Source organism: Mustela putorius, unplaced genomic scaffold (assembly GCF_011764305.1).
Source record: "Mustela putorius furo isolate JIRA1106 unplaced genomic scaffold, ASM1176430v1.1 tig00000083_pilon_pilon_pilon, whole genome shotgun sequence".
In the NCBI taxonomy this organism is placed as follows: Eukaryota; Metazoa; Chordata; class Mammalia; order Carnivora; family Mustelidae; genus Mustela; species Mustela putorius.
In genome coordinates this window covers 21,299,130-21,316,972 of record NW_025421273.1, presented here as the reverse complement: position 1 = coordinate 21,316,972, position 17,843 = coordinate 21,299,130, and positions in this window count along the sequence as shown.

The window sequence follows — 17,843 nt, the reverse complement described above, 5'->3', positions numbered from 1 at the left end:
ATTTTCATTCTCTCTCTCTCTCTCTCTCTTTTTTTTTTACTCCCGACACAATTTTATCTTGGGGATAAACAGTGTTATTTTCATTCTCTCCATTTGAGCCCCGCATTGAACGTTTTCTATTAAAATTTAAATAAGCCTCTTCAGAGAGAGATGAAGATGTGAGGCTAAAATGAGCTGATTCACTAGAATTTGTTCCTGAGAATATAACTTATTTTCTCTTATAGCTTATGCAACTCGGTTTCATAATAGAAGTTTTAAGTGGGCCAGCATTGTGTTGTTATAGTCATTTCCTCCAACTTTTCCACCCAGAATAGCCAACTGCAAAGGGGGTAATGAAGGCCACAAATTCTCTCTTCCCCCCACCCCATAGAGAGTCAATTATTATTCCAGGAAATTGCTGGAAGCTGAAACTTTTTTGAAGATACATTGAGTTCCCTTTGTATGATCCTCAGTTGGTACACATTTGCTGCTGGCTGATTGTCCAAATTGGTCTTTTTTCTTTGATTGAAGTTGGACACAGGGCCTGCCAAGGTGGGGATGCATGTTTCGGATGCCTGAGAGGTGCCAACGGGAGACAACAGTGAAACCAGCAAGCAGGATGAGTGCTGAGGGGGAACAAAGAAGAGGTTGAAAACTGATTGGTGGGCAAAGACCCAATGTACCTAGAGGAGACTAGATGACTTCTAAATTAAAGATCAAAAGTCAGGGCACAGAACAAAGGAATCAGGACCAAATGGGTAAGATAAGTATAAGCGAAGTGTTGGAGGAGTTGAGTAGTGTGAGAGAAATTCTGAATGATTACAGAGAATAATATTTTCCAACATATGTTTTTTATAAATCAGTGTTCTAAGAGAAAAAGAGTCTTTTGTTGAGTAATTTTGAAAATATGTAATGTGATTCTTGAAGAGATACATTGATAGAAGTAATAATAAAAATAATGATAATAAAAAATAGACATATAGATGATTGCTGCCATAAACCTTACTGCTGTTCACCAGTACCCCATCTTTCTCCACTTCTGAGCATACCTAAAGAATGAATATCTCTTTGCCATTGAAGTTAAGCACAGACACTTGACTTGCTTGGGCCAATGAGATTTGAGTAGTTCTCACTTCTGCAGTTTAATTTTCTCCCTGTCTCTATGACTGGTGGCATTCTCTCAATGAAAATGACTCCCTACTCCAACACCAACATATGATGGGCATGTAGAAACATGTCCATGTCTACATGTAGAAACATGAAGTAACTTTTCATTGCTGTTGAGATTTTGGGGTTGGATCTCCTTACTGATAAAATAGCTAGAATTTAATGAGTTCTTACTATGTGCCAGATGTCTTTCAAAATGTTTACATGTGTTAACACTTTGGTAGGTCCAGAGGTGAATGAATATGGTGGTAAAGAAACCTGCGCATGATTTTCCAAGTGTGTAGAACAATAGAAACTCCTCATTTCTACTCTTCTTATTTTTTTTAAATTTTATTTATTTATTTTTAAAAATTTATTTTTTATTTATTTTCAGCATAACAGTATTCATTATTTTTTCATCACACCCAGTGCTCCATGCAATCCGTGCCCTCTCTAATACCCACCACCCGGTACCCCAACCTCCCACCCTCCCACCACTTCAAACCCCTCAGATTGTTTTTTAGAGTCCATAGTCTCTCATGGTTCACCTCCCCTTCCAATTTCCCTCAACTCCCTTCTCCTCTCCATCTCCCCATGTCCTCTATGCTATTTGTTATGCTCCACAAATAAGTGAAACCATATGATAATTGACTCTCTCTGCTTGACTTATTTCACTCAGCATAATCTTTAATCTTCTTATTTTTGGCATAGAATACCTATTGACACCTTGTGAAACACAACCAGATAACACGTTAGAAAACTCAAGCTCCGCTATCTATAGCTTGAGATGGAGCACAATGGACCACAGGGAGAATAGAAGCTTTACATATTTGGCAAACAGAGATAAAGAGCTAAACATGCTGACATCTTTTCCTACCCTTCTTTCCACAGCAAAACCTGAGATTATTAGTGGTTCTTCATTAAAGCATGATTCTATCAGCTAACATTTAGTACCCAAGAAGAGGTGGGAGATCAAGCAATAAGGAAGAAAAGGTCTTGTTATTTTGGTAGGTTGATCTGAAAAGAAAACTGCCAGGGTGGTAGCTTCTTATCTCTCAATCAAAATCCCAGGGAAAGAGAAAATTTCCCACCTATAGGGACTAAGAGCAAGAGATAAGTAAGTATGGCCTCAGAAAAGTGAAGGTCATGAGCCTAATGTGTTCATAACCAATGTTGCTATATTAGTCATAATAATATGAATAAAATGTCATGTGATGGAGAATGTATGACAAAGAAGACAGGTGTGATGACTAATTTTATGTGTCAACTTTATTGGGCCAAAGGACGCCTAGATTAAATATTATTTATGGGTGTGTCTGTGAGGGTGTTTCTGGATGTATTAGCATTTAGATCAGTGGACTCAGTAAAGTAAATTGCCCTTCTCAGTGTGGGTGGGCATCATCCGGTCCACTGAGGTCTTGAAAAGGTCATTTTCTTCTGTACTTGGACTAGGATTTGCACCATTGACTTCCCTGATTCTCAGGGCTTTGGTCTTGGACTAAAATGACACCATCACTTTTCCTGGGTCTGTAGCTTTCAGATGGCAGATTTTGGGACTTCTTATTTCCCATAGTCACATGCATCAGTTACTCATAATAAATGTCTTCCTATATATATAAATCGTATTGGTTCTGTTTCTCTGGAGAATGCTATACACTGGGTAAACATGGCACTATTCTTAAAATCACTGGTTAGTCTGAGCTCTGCCCTTTGGAGCAGGTGGCTGAAGAGACAGTACAACCTTAAGCCTGGATGTAGAAGCTGCATAGGAAGAACTTAGGGCTTTTGTGTTCTTTGTTTCTGTTGCTTGGGATATTCTTCTTCCAGGCCTTTACATTTCTGGCTCCTTCTCATCATTCAGGTCTTCCCCAAAATGTCATCTCCTCAGAGGAGACTTTACTAATCTCTCAGCTTACAGGCGCAAGTCACTATCACATCACTCTGTTTTACTTACACCCCATCACTTCTCACTAATACTTTTCTTATTGGTTTATTTATTTATCATTTGTCTCCCCTTAGGAAGTGTCATGGGAGCAGAGATCTTAGTATATTCAACAAGAAACTCCCAGTGCCCAGCACAGTCTCTGACATCTAATAGAAGCTCAATAAGTATTTCAGAATGATTACTACATGGTTGAATTACTCAATGAATAACAAGTGCAACAGAAACTAATATAGCTTATACAGTGAAATATGCAGAAGATGGACAGAGAGAAACCCTAGGATGGTAGTATGTAACTAATAGAAGCAGACAAAAGTAAAGAAGCATTCACTCTATGTCTATACATGGCCTAGGACAGGACCACAATTCAGGGTTGCTGGGTTGCTTTACTCTAGAAAGTACTCTTTCTACCTAACTCTATTAAGACTGGGTTTGTAGAACCTACTGGGTGCTTCCACATCCCCCATGGGTTAACTCTAGAAAAGTGCTTATAATTTAGGATTGTGATTGTTTTTTAACTTACCTACCTTGATAACTAACCCACATACTCCCAAGAAAGACTGTCTTATTCATGACAGCGTTCAGCACATAGTGAGAATATTTAACAAAAATTTGTAGAGTGGGTAAAGAAGTAAATAATTAGACAGATAATCCCTTTATCACTCTAGCCCAATTGTTTACTCTCATAATAATGTATACTACTTGCAGCTTGAATCTACCCCAGACTTTGGGTCCATCATAGCAAATATATTTCATCTCAATATACCATACTGGCTACTCTTAGTGGCTATTTACAGGACTTGAGAAGAATCTCAAGGCTGGTTCTAGTGTCAAGTGGATATGGGTACCATGATTGATCAGTAATGTTTGCACCAGAAAAGGGACAGAGGGCTGGTATGAGTTCCATGTATTTTCTAATCCAAACTTGTAACCTCCTCATTAGTAAACAGTGACTACAACTTGACTCCACCTTGTGCAACCATCTCTTTGTAGTGAAACATATAGTCAAATGTTTCAACCAAATGCATACATCATAGTTGGTGGTTTTCAAATTTTCCTCCCTTAATTATCTTCATTACTAAGGGGTATTTAACATTTTAAACCACAGGGACAACAGACATGCAGAAGAAAGAGGCATAGGGAGGAATGAAAAAGGGACAAATGACAGGAGGAGAAAATAGATGCAAAGGGGAAAGAATAGGACAAGAGAAAAAAAAGGACAAGAGAAAAAAAAAAGAGAACTCTCGAATGTTTCTAAGTTGTAAAGAGCACAACACAGGAGAGAAAGAGAAGGGAGTATAGATTAAGAGAACGGCCAAAGAAAAAGAAAGAATGGAAATAAATTCTTGGGTGCTAGTTCCAAACATGAAACTATAAAATAGGCCTAATAATACCCAGCCCCTCTGAAATGTGTTGCTGAAAACAAATGCTCAATTGAGATTGTGTTGGCTTCATAGGTTTATCAGTCTCTGGATTAATTTTTCTTTTTCTTGATTCTTATTTCCTCTCCTTTTCTGTTCTCTCCTCCTATTTCTTATTTTCTCTCTGTCCCTTTCCCCATCTTTTTCTTCCTTCATGCCTGCCTTCTTTTTTTCCTTTTCTTCCTTCTCTTCTTTTCTTCTCATCCTTTCTTCCTTCCTCCCTTCTTTTTAAAATTTCTTTTCTTGATTCATCCATCTTTTTTTTTTTTTTTGAAGATTTTATTTCTTTATTTGACAGAGATCACAAGTAGGCAAAGAGGCAGGCAGAGAGAGAGACGGGGAGAAGCAGGCTCTCCGCTAAGCAGAGAGCCCGATGCGGGACTTGATCCCAGGACTCTGAGATCATGACCTGAGCCGAAGGCAGAGGCTTAACCCTCTGAGCCACCCAGGCGCCCTTGATTCATCCATCTTATGAGAAGAATACTGTTCCATTGCTGAAAATAATATAGAAGAACAAGAAATCAATTTCTTAACCTCCACTAGTTCTCAGTTCACTTGGGGGGACTTGATTAGAAACAGTCTATAGCATAGAGCTTTAAGTGTTTTGGGGGTTAAAGAGACATTTTTAGTCCTGCTTCTGCCACTGGTTGTTTTGTGACTTTTTCATGAACCTTAGTTTCTTCATCTATAGGACAAGGGATAATAATAGTACCTTCTCCATGAGATAGCTGTGAGGAATGTATGAGATAATGTTATATATAAAATCTTAATGAATAAAAGGCAGTTATATTATTAAGTATTATAAAATGAAAACTTCTGGATATCCACTACTAGAATGAGATGTTTCATCTTATGTCTGTTTAGAATACTCAGCTCATCCTCTTTACCTCTGCCACAACATCACATTAAAATATAAAAAGAATATTTTTAGATATTTATTTAAAATCAATTAATTAACATATAGTGTATTATTAGTTTCAGAGGTAGAGTTTAGTGATTTATCCGTTGCATATAATACCCAAGGCTTATTCCATCAAGTGCCCTCCTGAATGCCCATCACCCTGTTACCCCATCTACCACCCACACCCCTCCAGCAACCCTCAGTTTGTTTCCTATGATTGAGTCTCTTATGTTTGTCTCCCACTCTGACTTCATCTTATTTTACTTTTCCTCCTTCCCCATGTTCATCTATTTTGTTTCTTAAATTCCACATATGAGTGAAATAATATGACATTTTTCTTTCTCTGACTTATTTTGTTTAGCATAATACCCTCTCCTTTCAGCCATGTCATTGCAAATGGCAAGATTACAACATCACATTTTATCCTTGTATTCTCTTTTCCTGTATGTCCAATGAGTTATATTCTGCTTTAAGGAGACAATGTTTCATAATCATGTATTGATTAGGATACTCTTGGCTATAAAGTAAAAATAAAAATTCAAATGAAAGTAGTTTAAACATTGGTAAAGCGTCATTGTCCAACATAAAGAAGAGTTAGAAGGTACGAGTTTCCAGTTGCGTTAATCCAGTGGTGCAAAGGTGTCAGTATGGACATAGATATTCCCATCACTTCTTGCCATTTGCAGCCTGTTGGCATCACCCAGGACATGTCCCTCATGATATCAAGATGGCTGCTATAATGCCAGGCCTCAAATTTTCATACAAGTGTTTCAAGAAGAAAACAAGTTTATTCTTACCTATCACTTTTTAAAGAAAGGAAAACCTTTTATAGAAACCTCCAATGGATTTCCCATTTTTGCCTCATGGGTCAGGTTTGCATAACATGGCCTTGCTTAAATCAAGGCTGGCAAAAGAATCGAATTGCCTCTATTGGCTTGGACTGATCAATATTCATTCCTTGGGCCTTGCCTGGAGCCATCTTCCTTGAGCACATTAGAAGATTAACATGAAAAAAAAATCAGGAATTTCCCATTAATGATGAAGGAAACAGTGTTGGGGGGTTAGTTGTGCAATCAAGAATGCCTTCTATAATTCACATATATATCTCAAACTCCAGCAGACCACCAACCACTTAATAGGGCTTTTGAAATAGTTGTAGCAAGAAAACCTCATTATTTCTTGTACTTCCAGCTGCCTAGTCAGTATCTCCACTTGGATTTCCACCAAACAACCAAGAGCTAGGGAAAAGACATAGCACGGATTCTTCTTCAAAACTCTCATAAGGAAGCAACTCTACAGAAACCTGGATCCCATACTTCCTGCCTCCAGAACTGTGAGACAATACATTTCTGCGGTTTAAGCCACTGGCTTGTGGTGCATTGTTGGAGCAATCCTAGCAAACTAACATACTTCCCATTGCTTACTAGGTAAAATACCTGTTCCTTATCATGATGTACAAGGTCATCCACGACCCAGTTCTGACCTGTTTTGGAGCATCTCCCACCATTCTGTTCTCTAGAGATACCTTATATAAGATCTAGACCCTTCTCAGAGTTCTTGGAATATGATTTTGGGTGTTGCATGTATTCCTTCATTTCTGGTTACATCACATTCTCCCTTTGAGAGTCAGCTCAACTGTCATCTTTTTGGAGAGGCCTTAGCAATCCTGTCTCTTAGAGGGAGTTTCCTCTCTTCTGTTTCCCCTTCATATTGTGTGCAAGACTGCACTAAAGCATTATTTCCATTGGATTATTTTGTCTTTGTTTTATGGCTGCGTCTCTCTGTCTAGATTGAGAGGACATTCAGAGAGGAAATGGCTTCCTATTCCCTTTTTTCCTTTTAGTTTCAAGCCCAGGGATGTGGCTTATGTGACCCAACAATCCTTGCTAGGATGTTACAAATCAACCGAGGACTTGAGTATGGCCCAGTGGAAAGTGGCTGGACCAGGGTTAGTAAGAACTTGGTTTTGTCTTTACTTCACTGCTTACTTGCTGGACTATCTTGGGCAGATTCCTTAACCATTCTGGGCCTCTGGATTCCTACCTTCAAAGTGAAGTGATTGGTTGGATACCCTCTAAGGAGTCCTTAATGGTGTCCCATGGGAATCTCCTCCCAAAGATATTCTTTTGTGGGATTCTCAAAAGGAAGCCAAATTGAAATTGTAAATGTTAAATGAAAGAATGTCAGGCAGATTTAAGTCAAAGAGCAATGTTTCCTAACTCAAGTATTTGCTCAAGTCTCCCACTTGTCCCCATGGAGCTATCCCCTTCTTTTGCCTCCTGGCAAGTCTGACTGTAACCCAAGGCCACAATGGTTGGGAATTAAGTTACAGGTATAGTTTTAAAATGAAAGGCCATTAACTTGTGGTGACCAGACTTTTTAGGACCACCTTCCCTCTTTCTGGCTGGGATTTCAGAGGCAGTTAAAACGAGATTGCTTAAGGAAATACACCAGCTTCCAAGGACTTACTGCAAGACCTGAATGGGAAAATTCCACCAGGGTAGAAGGTGGAGATTCCAAGTGCACTCTGGTCCCTCCTCTTCTTTTCTCAGCATGTGAAATCCCTCCTGGAGCATTAAAAGGCTCATTTGAAGAGACAGAGGATCTAGTCATGGTGGAACAACCTGACCTGTCGTTCTCTAGTGGAGAAACAGGGTTGGACTGTTGGTGAGCTTAATTTTATGATAGAAAAAGACAAAAATCCCCTCCTCCTCCTCTTCCTCCTCCTTCTTTCTTCTTCTTCTTCTTCTTCTTCTTCTTCTTCTTCTTCTTCTTCTTCTTCTCCTCCTCCTCCTCCTCCTCCTCCTCCTCCTTCTTCTTATTCTTCTTTTTCTTCTCCTTCCTCTTCTTCTTCTTCTTCTTCTTCTTCTTCTTCTTCTTCTTCTGAAAGCTCTCTTCACATCCTGGAGTAGCTGTAGAAAATGTTCCCATGGTCTTTGTAACTAATTTGTCTGAGATATTTTGTATAATATTTGACTCACAACTTGTTAGCTTGTACAAATTGCTAGGCCCCCATGGTACATGGTAGTCTTTCTATAAAATGGGTATAACCGTGCCCTTATTTCCTCCTGCATTTTATTTCTAAAAAAAGCATTCATTTATCTCATGTAAAGTCATAAGTCAGTGATGTTACCCCCAGTTTTAAGATAGACAATTTGTTCTCTTCGACATCGGCCACAGCAACTTCTCTCAAAATATGTCTCCAAAGATAAAGGAAACAAAAGTGAAAATGAACTTTTGGGACTTCATCAAAATCAAAAGCTTCTGCACAGCAAAGGAAACAGTCAAAAAAACAAAGAGGCAACCCACGTAATGGGAGAAGATATTCACAAATGACACTATAGACAAAGGGCAGTTATCCAATATCTATGAAGAACTTCTCAAACTCAACATGCACAAAACAGATAATCATGTAAAAAAATGGACACAACACAGGAACAGACACTTCTCCAATAAACACATACAAATGGCTATCAGACACATGAAAAAATGTTCATCATCACTAGCCATTAGGGAGATTCAAATAAAAACCACAATGAGATACCACCTTACATGAGTTAGAATGGCCAAAATTAACAAGACAGTAAACAACAAGTGTTGGAGAGGATGTGGAGAAAGGGGGAATCCTCTTATACTGTTGGTGGGAATGCAAATTTGTGAGCTACTTTGGAAAACAGTGTGAAGATTCTTCAAGAAATTAAAAATAGAGCTTCCTTCCCTGCAATTGCACTACTGGGTATTTACCCCAAAGATGCAGATGTCATGAAAAGAAGGGCCATCTGTACCCCAATGTTCATAGCAGCAATGGCCACAGTCACCAAACTGTGGAAAGAACCAAGATATCCTTCAATGGAAGAATGGATAAAGAAGATGTGGTCCATATATACTATGGAGTATTATGCCTCCATCAGAAAGGATGAATACCCAACTTTTGTATCAACATGGGCTGGACTGGAAGGGAGTGAAATAAGTCAAGCAGAGAGTCAATTATCATATGGTTTTGCTTATTTGTGGAGCATAAGGAGTAACACGGAGGACATGGGGAGATGAAGAGAAGAAGGGAGTTGGGGGAAATTGGAGGGGGAGATGAACCATGAGAGACTGTGGACTCTGAGGAACTAAATGAGGATTTTAGAGGGGAGGGGAGTGGGAGGTCAGGTGAGCCTACTGGTTGGTATTATGGAGGGCATGTATTGCATGGAGCACTGGGTGTGGTGCATAAACAATGAATTCTGGAACACTGAAAAGAAATTAAAAACATAAATAAAAATTAAAAATTAAATAAAATGTCACTTTAGTTTTGCAAAAGAACACTTACTTAATTGACTTCAGAAGAGGAAAGGAAATCCTTATTGAATTCCTCATTGTCATAGGTTTGGTACTGACAGCCTTGGGTTCTTCAAAGGCTCTGGTATGAATAATTCTAGTGACATTTCTTTCTCAGTTGTACCACTGCATTTTTTCCCTTTATATTTGCAATTTCATTCCCAACTCCCAATAACTGGGAAGCTGATGTTATCATGTCCACCTACCGGATAAGAGAATTGTAAGAGGAGGAGAGCAGTGGTTCCTAGAGCATTGTCACCTAATGGCAAGAAGCAATCAATACCTAGAACTAAATCTTCTCACTTCACCTTCAGTGCTCTTCCCACCACAAAGATTAGTCATGTCTTGGAGTTATTTAATGCTTTACCTTAACCCAAAGTGAAAAAGCATATTAGGTGTCTGCTATTAACAGGCTTTCTGATAAAAGTTGTTTAACTCCCAATCCTTGTCTAAAAGCTCACAATTGAGTAGTCAAGATAAGATTGCTACACTAATAGGCCCACAGGAAAGCAGAATGTGGATTGCCCAGGAGTGAGAAAGTGCTCAGCTCTTGGAGGACATTTGAATACGTAGCTAAGGAGTTTTGAATTTATTGATAGGCCATGGGGAACCACAGAAAGTCTTTGTTGAGTGTGCTGTGTTCAATAAGCTCTTCTTAAACACAAAACAACAAAACACAACAACAACAACAATAACATGGAAAGAATTTAGAGCAAGAATTTGCATTTCTACTCCTCCCATTTCTTAAACACAGCAGAACAAAACACAACAACAACAACAATGTAGGAAGAATTTAGAGCAAGAATTTGCATCTCCACTCCTCCCCACTGGAAGAAAAAGAGAGCAGGACAAGCAAGATGCAAAGGTCTGTTTAAGTCACAATGAATGAGAGAGAACTGGGACTCCCAACCAGGTCACTCCTCTACCATGTCCTTTCCTTAATTCCTATTGCACAGATGTAGTAGAAGTTGGCTGGGTAGGAAGAGCTGGTAGACCACAGGGATTGCCCTAGCTTTCATCCTCTTCTCTGGGCCACTACATTCAAGTCTGTTGGCTCTTAAAAGCTATTTTAATCTTGTCTCTTTTCTGCATGGCCCTTTGAGAGCTGCCTTATCCCTGTGACATTTTTAGGTGGTTAGCAGACCTGATACACATAGTGTCTTGCAATGGCCTTCCATTCTGGGCTTTGCTCTCTCATCCCCCATTGTCACCATGTGAGCATGTTCAGGTTAGCTCCAAGTGAGACAGAAACACAAAGCTGAAATTCAGAGAGTTGGTACAGGGTAGGGGGAGAACTGGGACTGTCATTGCAACTCACCAGCATTCATCTACCCTCTCACTTACTTTTCACACAATACCACACTACCTATAGCACCTATGCTGAATCCCATCCATGTCATTCAGGGCTACATGAATGAGTTGACCAACCCCTTGATCCAGTTGTCCTTCCTTTAAGTGTTGTCCTGATAACACCTCTTTCAGGAGACTCTGAGCACTTCTAAACATACTAGTGTTGTTGTCCACCCCCCACCCCCCCCGCCGGGTACCTAGAGTAAATAAAAATTAGGAGTCTGATGAATACACTGTCTTTTCATAGACTGTTTTATTTGAATGCCCCCTTCAAGGAAATATATAGCAGACACAGATTCTTGGGTAGAGGCAGAAAGACATTTGGGGTCCCCAGTAGCCAAAAACTCCTAAGGTAGAGAAGAATCCCCACAGACACCTAGAGCATCTCTAAAGTTGGCTTCTTAGAAACTTCAGGGAAAGCTCTTATCCAGACAGGCAGCATGGAAATCAGGCCTGGGAGCCTCGTGTACAGGCTGGAGGATGAGAGAGGCAATTGTGGGTAGATTTTGATGAATGGGAACTTGAATTTGTGGGCAACCAGGGCACTGTGTCATTATCAAAACTGTAATATGTGCAGGTCCTCTTTACTTGTTATCTGCTTTGTGCCTTCCCAGTGGATGCTATAATTCCCATTTAACAGAAGAGGAAACAGACCTAGGAAAGGGAGTGATTTACCTAAGATCAAACAGCTGGTAAGCAGAAGAAATACAGTTCAAACCCAGGCCTGCTTAGCCCAGAACCCAGCACTATTCTGCCCTGCCTCTTCCAAGCTGTGTCAGTACAGTTGTCATTTCCAGCCATGAAACTACCTCATCTAATTAGCCTAGGCTCTCCTCCATGGGGCCAAACCATTGGTGGGAAAGGTAGTTGTGGAGAAGGGTCCTCAGGGACCTTGTCTGTAATCTTGTGGAGAGAAGAGTACCTGTTTCCATATGTCTCACTTTCTACATCTCCCACCTGTCCCAGCTGGCTGGAGCATTGGGTGCTGGAACACAGTGGTACTTACTGGGGAAGAAGGAACTGAGATTCTAGCTCTGGCTCTGTTGTGTGACTCTAAACAAGTCACAAAATTACCTTGGTTAGAGTTACTTTGGCTATAAAATGAGGGATTTGCTCAATAATCAGTCCAAAATACAACAATTTGGCATCTACTGGGGCTAGTGGATGAATCAGAGTAAAGAGAGACACAGAGAAGGGTGAGTCCCAACCTCCAAGGAAAACAAAAACCATGCAGTTTCCTTTGACACAAGTCAGGCTATAGCAAGAACTAGGGCAGAGGTGTGGTCAAACTGTGGGGACAACAAAGAAGGAGAGACCTGCAGGGAGGGTGGGAGGGGAAGGTCGTCCCAGAGGGGACAGACAGGAAGCTTCAGGAATGAGTGTGGGTCTTTTTTTTTTTTTTTTAAAGGAATAGATAAGGGTCTCATTTCATCTAAGGATGTCTAATATCTGTCAAAGTGCCCATGACATTGTGGGTCTTGATGCCTGCTTACTGACTAAATGAAAGCAGGCTGAATAAATGAATGGCCATTTTGGCCATAGACATGGTAATTTCCTTCATTTATATGCTCAGCAGGGCAGCAAAAAATAGTTTTTTGGTATTTTATAATCTGGCCAAACAATCTGCCATCATGGAAAAAACACCGTACTTTTTTTTTTTTTTTTTTTTTTTTTAGTTTAAGAACAACGAATATTATAAACATTTGGAATGTGGGGGGATATTATAAAGGTTTGGCTAATCTTATTACCCAAGGATGATCAGTCTTAACATTTGGTATATATTCTCCCAATCCTTTCTCAGTTTGTACACACACACACACACACACACACTCTGACATTTTTTTAAAAATCCATACATAGAATGTAAATATGTTCAGACAGGAAACAAAATGAGATAATGTATATTGAATAGTCCTGTGATTTTTTATATGAAATGGAACCCATGGTAAAATAAAAAATGCATCATCTAGCATTTTTAGCTAATACTCAAATATGAAAATCATTTCTTTTTCCTTAATATACCCTTTAGTTTCTTTGCAAAACAATGATGATATTAGTGAAAGTGATAGTAATCACCATTCACTAACCATCTCCCACCACAAGCCAGGCAGTGTGCAAAGTACTTCACACATTTTTTAAAAAAGATTTTATTTATTTATTTATTTATTTATTTATTTTACACACACACACACACACACACACACACACACACACAACACAAGCAGAGGGAGAGGGAGAAGCAGGCTCTCTGCTGAGGACGGAGCCTAATGCAGGGCTCAATTCCGGGACCCTGGGATCATGACCTGCACTGAAGGCAGATGCTTAAGCAACTGAGCCATCCAGGAGCCTCAATACTTCACACTTTATTAACCTTTTTTCATATCACCATAACATTGCAAGTTGGATAATGCTGTCTCCATTTTAAAGAGGATATTTTGAGGGCACATATTGCATGGAGCACTGGGTATGGTGCATAAATAATGAATTTTGGAACACTGAAAAAAAGAAAATTAAATATTTTTTTAAAAAAGGGGAAATTTAGAAGGCTTCCAGATTTACTCAACTGGGAACACAGTCTTGTTCAACTCAAAGCCAAATGCTTGAAAGCCAAGGATGTCAGAAGCAGTATTCCAGAGGTTTCTACACAGGAGTGAGCAGCAGACTTTGAAATGTCATAGGATCCTTCCCTAAGTTTGTGTAGACTTTGTAATGGAGCTGGCTGTTGGTTGTTCCATCCAGGTGTTGGCTGCTGTGCCTATTAAAGTCCCTAGGCTTACTTCTCCTACAGTATTGACTATCTGAGTTGCTGACTGTCCTGGTCAACAGTCTCTCTGATCTCCTTGCCAATAGCCTGTATCAGTTGCCAGCTATGTGAATAACCCATCTTGGATCTACAACTCACACAAGATTTTTTATCAGTATAGGCCAGCTACCAATGGACTGTTGTCATTCAGAGACTGAGAAACTCAATGGGAGAATGAACCAGCTGAGCCCAGTCAACTCATAGGACCATGAGAGATAATAATAATTTATACCTTTATTTGGGGGATATTTCATTACACAGCAATAGATAATCATAGCAGTGACATTGAGTTGGGTGGAAATTCAGACCTAAAGGAAGTTTTCCAGGAAATTTTTTCCAGTAAGTGGATTTTTGGCTTTAAAATAAATTCATATGTGGGAAAGGTTGTTTTTGACTATTATACAACTGGTCACTTCCATTAAATGTTGGCAGTGAGGGATTTTTATGTATCTATATTGGCAAGAATCTCTGTGCAGACAGACATTTCAGTAGATTATGGTTTGGTAAAACAATTAGTGTATTTAAAAAATGAAAAAACATAGTGTTCCGAGCCAAATAACTTATAAAGATTACTGAAGAAACCATGAAAAAGTATTTATAAGTTTTTCTAAGAGTAGATTAGGCTACTGAATAACTGCAATACAGGGTTTTAATAGACAGACCTTGTTGATCTATTCTAACTTTCTTATATGGTAACATTCTAGGCCCATAGATTGCATTCCTGAGCTACTTTGCACTTGGCCATGATATATTACTCTTTAAAGGACCATGGTAAAGCAACCTAATGCCTTACCTAGAGTTTATATGGATACTCTTCACTGAAATTCTGTAATTTTTTTTACTTTTTTTTTTCAGGTTCTGATAGTAATTTATTAACTCCATGAAGGGATTTTTAAGTTTGTTTTAATGATCTGAGATATTTTAAACAGTCTTTGAAGGCTTATTAGAATTTTCTTGTGAAACTCAGCCTAGAGATGTGTGTGTGTGTGTGTGTGTGTGTGTGTGTGTGTTTCAGGGGGGCATGAAGGAGAAGAGGAGTCGGTGATGATGACTTCTAGAATTCTAGCTTACACATTTGTTTGAATAGTGCTATTGCCTAAAACAGGGAGCTCTAGAAGAAGGTCAGAATTAAGTGAAAATCTCATGAATTTCATTTTAAAGCTTTGTTCACTTTCAGATTTTGGCTGAATAGACTATGGGTGGTCATATACTTGCATAAAAGGATGCCTAGGAAATGTGTATAAAGCTGTATTAATTTACCTGGGCTTCTATAACAAAGTACCACACACTAGGTTGTTTAAACAATGGATATTTATTATCTCATAGTTCTGGGTTAGCAGTCTGAATTTAAGATATTGGCTGAGTTGATTCCTTCAGATAGCTCTAAGGGAGAATCTTTTACAGACTCTTCTCCAGACTTCTGGTAGTTCCTTGGCTTATAGTACCATAAATCCAGTCTTCCCACGTCAGACTTCCTGCATGTGTCTGTGTGTTCTTATGAGGATGCCACTTATACTGCTTTAGAACTCACTCTAACGACCTAATTTTAATTTTATACCTCTATAAAGACCCTTCCTCCAAATGAACTCATTTCTGGGTTATTGGGGTTTAGGACTTCAATATATGAATTTTGAAGGGAGGAGTGCAATTCAATCCATAACAAATATCAAGCATGCTATTCTAACTTAGATTTTATGTTTATTTGAGAGTAGTTTATGGGGTAGAGTTAATAAAGATCAAATGCAGAAATGTGCTCCCCCTCAGCCATTCCTGTTGACACTAATTTGCTCACTAAATATGAGTCTGAGGTGACTTCAAGATAGTCAAAAGGACATTTAGATTTTATGTATTTATGAGTTCACATAAGACTACATAGTGGATGACTCCGTTTATATTAAGTTTATGAATGGGCAAATCCATAGAGACAAATTAGTCATTGTCTAGGACTGAGGCTGGGAGTAGGTCACAGACTGACTGCAAATGAGTACAGGATTTCTTCTTGAGGTGACCAAAATATTCTAAAATTTGATTATGGTGGCTGACACACACACAACTCTGTGAGTATTCTAAAAACCAGTGAATTGTATGTTTTCTGACTCATCTCTCAATAAAGCTGTTTAAAAAAAGCAAATGTTGTCAGATCTAGAGTTCAGAATGACAATTCTCAAGGTTCTAGCCGGGCTCGAAAAAGGCATGGAAGATATTAGAGAAACCCTCTCGAGAGATATAAAAGCCCTTTCTGGAGAAATAAAAGAACTAAAATCTAACCAAGGTGAAATAGAAAAAAGCTATTAATGAGGTGCAATCAAAAATGGAGGCTCTCACTGCTAGGATAAATGAGGCAGAAGAAAGAATTAGTGATATAGAAGACCAAATGACAGAGAATAAAGAAGCTGAGCAAAAGAGGGACAAACAGCTACTGGACCACGAGGGGAGAATTCGAGAGATAAGTGACACCATAAGACGAAACAACATTAGAATAATTGGGATTCCAGAAGAAGAAGAAAGAGAGAGGGGAGCAGAAGGTATACTGGAGAGAATTATTGGGGAGAATTTCCCCAATATGGCAAAGGGAACGAGCATCAAAATTCAGGAGGTTCAGAGAACGCCCCTCAAAATCAATAAGAATAGGCCCACATCCTGTCACCTAATAGTAAAATTTACAAGTCTCAGTGACAAAGAGAAAATCCTGAAAGCAGCCCGGGAAAAGAAGTCTGTAACATACAATGGTAAAAATATTAGATTGGCAGCTGACTTATCCACAGAGACCTGGCAGGCCAGAAAGAGCTGGCATGATATTTTCAGAGCACTAAATGAGAAAAACATGCAGCCAAGAATACTATATCCAGCTAGGCTATCATTGAAAATAGAAGGAGAGATTAAAAGCTTCCAGGACAAACAAAAACTGAAAGAATTTGCAAATACCAAACCAGCTCTACAGGAAATATTGAAAGGGGTCCTCTAAGCAAAGAGAGAGCCTACAAGTGGTAGATCAGAAAGGAAACAGAGACCATATACAGTAACAGTCACCTTACAGGCAATACAATGGCACTAAATTCATATCTCTCAATAGTTACCCTGAATGTTAATGGGCTAAATGCCCCTGTCAAAAGACACAGGGTATCAGAATGGATAAAAAAACAAAACCCATCTATATGTTGCCTCCAAGAAACTCATATTAAGCCCGAAGACACCTCCAGATTTAAAGTGAGGGGGTGCAAAAGAATTTACCATGCTAATGCACATCAGAAGTAAGTAGGAGTGGCAATCCTTATATCAGATCAATTAGATTTTAAGCCAAAGACTATAATAAGAGATGAGGAAGGACACTATATCATACTCAAAGGGTCTGTCCAACAAGAAGATTTAACAATTTTAAATATCTATGCCCCCAATGTGGGAGCAGCCAACTAAATAAACCAATTAATAACTAAATCAAAGAAACACATCAACAATAATACAATAATAGTAGGGGACTTTAACACTCCCCTCACTGAAATGGACAGATCATCCAAGCAAAAGATCAGCAAGGAAATAAAGGCCTTAAACGACACACTGGACCAGATGGACATCACAGATATATTCAGAATATTTCATCCCAAAGCAACAGAATACACTTTCTTCTCTAGTGCACATGGAACATTCTCCAGAATAGATCACATCCTCAGTCCTAAATCAGGACTCAACCGGTATCAAAAGATTGGGATCATTCCCTGCATATTTTCAGACCACAATGCTCTAAAGCTAGAACTCAACCACTAAAGGAAGTTTGGAAAGAACCCAAATACATGGAGACTAAACAGCATCCTTCTAAAGATGAATGGGTCAACTGGGAAATTAAAGAAGAATTGAAGAAAATCATGGAAACAAATGATAATGAAAATACAATGGTTCAAAATCTGTGGGACACAACAAATGCAGTCCTGAGAGGAAAATATATAGCAGTACAAGCCTTTCTCAAGAAACAAGAAAGGT